At 37.7% G+C, this 4190-nt stretch overlaps 1 non-coding gene across 1 annotated transcript; it reads left to right on the top strand.

Annotated features, from left to right (window-relative positions):
* The first annotated feature begins 3503 nt into the window (after positions 1-3503).
* Trnat-ugu (transfer RNA threonine (anticodon UGU)) lies at positions 3504-3578 on the top strand. Its single transcript has one exon. It is a non-coding gene; the product is annotated as a tRNA-Thr (tRNA).
* The last annotated feature ends 612 nt before the right edge of the window (positions 3579-4190 follow it).

Below are 4190 nucleotides of genomic sequence, written 5' to 3'. Positions count from 1 at the left end.
TGTGAAGATACTCTTAAACGGAGGAAGTTCCTTAACTTAGCCTGAAGCTCCATCCTATTAACTACATGACACCTTATGTCCTGTGGTAGTTTTGTTGAGCACTTGTGTAGCGATGTATCTGGAAACTTTCTGTACTAATGTTAACACTTTGAAGACTTCTTTGTGGTTGTTATTTTATTAATGTTCTTTTCATACTTTCCACTAATTTTGAGAGAAACGAAATATTAGTACAGTGATGGCAAATGACTTTAATCAATATATATTTCGTGAAGTAGTTGTCTCTGCTGGAAATCCTACAAGTAACGCGAGATATTATAACATGTTTATGCATTGTGAAAGTACTGCCCCTGTGAGTTTCCCAAAAAAATTGATGTCTTATGCATTAGTGAATGGAAATGTACAAAATAAAGTGGTATTTTTATGTTTAAATCACACACAGCAGCAATCACGCGTACTGCAAACGTAGCTGAACTAAGGCACTCGATTAGTTCTAGAGAGTGAGATTTTCAGTTAAGATTGTCATCTATCTGTAATACGAAAACCTTAATAGTTTCTCCTTTTTGTATTTTATATTTTTCAGAAATTATTTTTATAGCTTGTTGAGTTCTGTGACAAGTACTGACTGTTATATACAGAGCCTTGTCAAAATTCAAAGATAATCCATTTTGCACCGAACCATCTGTGGATGTTTAAGAATATTTTGTTAGGTGCGTCGGGGTAAGGAGTTTTGTCCTGCATTTTTTATTCTCACACTTGTATCATCTGCAAAAAGGACAAAATTTGCATCTTCTGAAAGTGTAAGCGGTAGATTATTTACGAAACATGAGAAGCAACAGGGGCTCAAAACTGAAACTCATAATACACAACGCCTGAGTGCTTCAAATTATGGGTGCTTTTTGAAATGTGATTATCATCTAACTGATCCACACTGCTTTCTGCTATTCAAATAAGAAAAAAAAACATGGGATAGTTGTCTTGAACTAAACATCCTGTAATATTTTTACTACGGGTTTTATCAAAATCACCTGAATACATTTAAGACAGTTTATAGCATCTAAAACTCCTTTTGAAGACGTAAGATGCAATTAAATCTTATGAAACGGTATCAGCTCTTGAATTCTACGTACATTATCAATTTCTTTCATAATACTATTAGAATCAGTTTCTTCTGCGTCGGGTGGCTAATTGTCTGGATCGCAGCTAACCGCTGCCATCACGTATGAAAACCCCTCTACTCTCGCGGTTGGTTACGCTGGTAGAGAGTTTACGAAACAATCTCGAGTCAACAGTTTCGACCGGCCGTCGTGTCAAACTGTCAAATGATAACAGTTCAGTAACTCTTCCTGGTCTATTTTCACAAAAGAGTGAAGTGATATATTTTAAGATATGTGTGAGACAGAGAAGTTAAAAATTATGGTCCCCATTATTGCGATATCCTAAACGGTTGAAGGCTATGGCAATGACCGTGTAATACGAGACTTTTAGATAATCTCACAAACTCTTGTCACTACTGTTGCGTAATATTGATGCGTCGGGAAATGGAAGACGTTAAGTATTCTTTCCATAAAGCGGAAAGTAGAAGTTAACTTAAAATGAAACATGTGTAGTAATTTACTGAAAGAAATGTAGTAAACAATTTTCAAATATAATTCTGTTTAAGACCAAAAATTAAGAACAACATAGACAGATATGCATAAGGGATAATTTAAATGAACGAGCAAGTATAATTTTAATGAAATACACTAACACAATGTAAAAGCGTGGAGAAAGAGTTTTCACGTATTCTGGATTCTGGGTGCGTCGACGAAGATAAGATGAAATGATTGGCACGACACTAAACCCTGGTTCCCGAGCGAATAGAATCTCCGACCCGGCGAGGAACTGAATCCAGGACACTGCGATCTAGGGGCAGCAACCACTATACCGCGAACTGCGAATATCAAATATTGATTTCAAACGTCTACCTCAATGATCTCATGAAATCGCGAGAAAGGTTGAGAAACGCTGGTACATTATCAGCCACGATACCTGTAGAAGCTTAATAGTGATCAGTTGTAAACCATTTACATAAGCTGTGTAGTAACACTTTGATTTCACGTCATCTGACGGAGGATCGAAATTCTGGCTGCCGTTAGACTGGTGCACTTTGACCGCGGTAGTTACTTTTACCACTCATACGCCGAAAGTTTTACAGCTCTCTGGTGGTAGCAGGTTTGTATCCTGCATCGGGCATGGATGTGTGTGATGTCCTTAGGTTAGTTAGGTTTAAGTAGTTCTAAGCTCTAGGGGACTGATGACCACAGATGTTAAGTCCCGTAGTGCTCAGAGCCATTTTAACCATTTTGCGTCATGTTGTGCCGATTTTCTTCGCAAAAGGTGGTGAAACTGTTGCGACTTATAATTGTATACGAAAAAGTGTATTAAAATGTGGTTGTGCAAAATCGATCGATATCGTTTAACTACAAAGTCGTCTAAGTTTTTAACTATATCATATTTATGTTACTCGACTAATTCTCAAAACAGATCACCGATTAGTTTTTTGTTCACATGTGTATATCTGCCATTATATTACGATACTGAGGCCATATGTATGATTTCTCTGTTTTGGGGTTGCTTTGACCGTTGGTCATTGTTAGGTTTATAGGTTTATTAAATAGTGTTGATGCCAATCACAGTGTGGCACTAAGGAATACAAACACCAGCCATCAGCGTACTGTATATACGAAGGCTCAGTTGTAATTTTTAATGTGCCTCCCACTAATAGAAATTAATGTCAGCCATATACTGCTCAAATTGTAAGCTGTTGTATTAAGGCAGTGACTCAGATATAACATATAATGTCAAATATCTTCGAGAACAAGGAATGAAGTTTGCTTGGCCACAGGTGCCATATATTGCCTCAATAAATGAAGAGTGGATAACCATAGTTCCAGCTGCACCGAATATTTTGGAACGAGAATTTAGGTTTAAGATGAATCAAATTTAAGGTATTATGCTCAATTAAATTGGGGGCTATGTGTATGGCAATCAATCCTAGTACCTTTCATTATATTTATAATTTTCTTGATGGAGCATACTGTTTTGTTTATGTACGGTATTAAGTTATTTTTTATGAGCCTTGATAAAACACTTAAGAAAATTTTAGATCAACTTAATTGTTTCTGGGTAGTCAAATTTTTATTGTTCTTTTTAAAAATTGACCGCAAATGGATACGTGTGGTGGAAGTATAGGCCGATCAATGTATCCCCAAATCCACGCTAACTTTGACCACCAACAATTCTTTCCATTACTTCCTCCGCACTTTAGAAAATGTATTGTACTATTTTAGTATGCAATCCTTTCACACAATCCCCTATGTTCACTAACAATAATATCACAGAAGTTTAAAAACAGTCATGATAATCACATTTCAATCTGAAAACTGATATATGGTACAAAAAATAGGTGATGCAGGATGAATTTTCAGAATTATTTGGAACATATATATGACGGTAGTATCTGTGCCCGCGGTGGCTCAGATGGATAGAGCGTCTGCCATGTAAGCAGGAGATCCCGGGTTCGAGTCCCGGTCGGGGCACACATTTTCAACATGTCCCCAATGAAGTACATCAACGCTTGTTTGCAGCTAGGGTGTCCATTTAATTATCATTTTATTTGGAACATATCATTGTACGTGACAGGCCTGTAGCATGAGACACTGTCAGGTGAAGCTCTGTGGAGAGAAGCAAGGCGATGAAGTGAATATGATGAGTATTTGACGATACAAGACACGCGGTCGCTTTCTTCCTTCTTTAAAAATAGAAAGGCATAGCGTTTACATTTATGGCATTAACTGCTAGTGTCGGTTCTGTATATGTTTAGGAGAAATTTCTTTATTAGTTGGGTACCTCGCTAGCGGGAACTTTACCCGGTAATTTACTTTATGTGTGGCTCTACTATGTACTTGGTAGGACCACCCGCCGTTTATAGCGGTCTCGATGTCACCAGGCCTTCCTCTTCGCCGGATAAGTGGGTGTGTTGACCCTCATGCTACTTGTAATATTTCGCATCTGTCTTATTAGATCTTTCCAGGACTTTCAGCACTCCGTCGACTTCGTGTAAATAGCGTGCTTCGACGTTGGACAGCACGTGGAATATTTTCTGCAACGCCTTATTTTCGATGGTTCTGAAGCCTCTGTGTGTCCATAAT

The sequence above is a fragment of the Schistocerca nitens genome, chromosome 2, assembly GCF_023898315.1.
Source record: "Schistocerca nitens isolate TAMUIC-IGC-003100 chromosome 2, iqSchNite1.1, whole genome shotgun sequence".
Lineage (NCBI taxonomy): Eukaryota > Metazoa > Arthropoda > Insecta > Orthoptera > Acrididae > Schistocerca > Schistocerca nitens.
The sequence above is the reverse complement of the archived record's forward strand: the minus strand, read 5'-3'. Positions and strand labels throughout refer to the sequence as shown.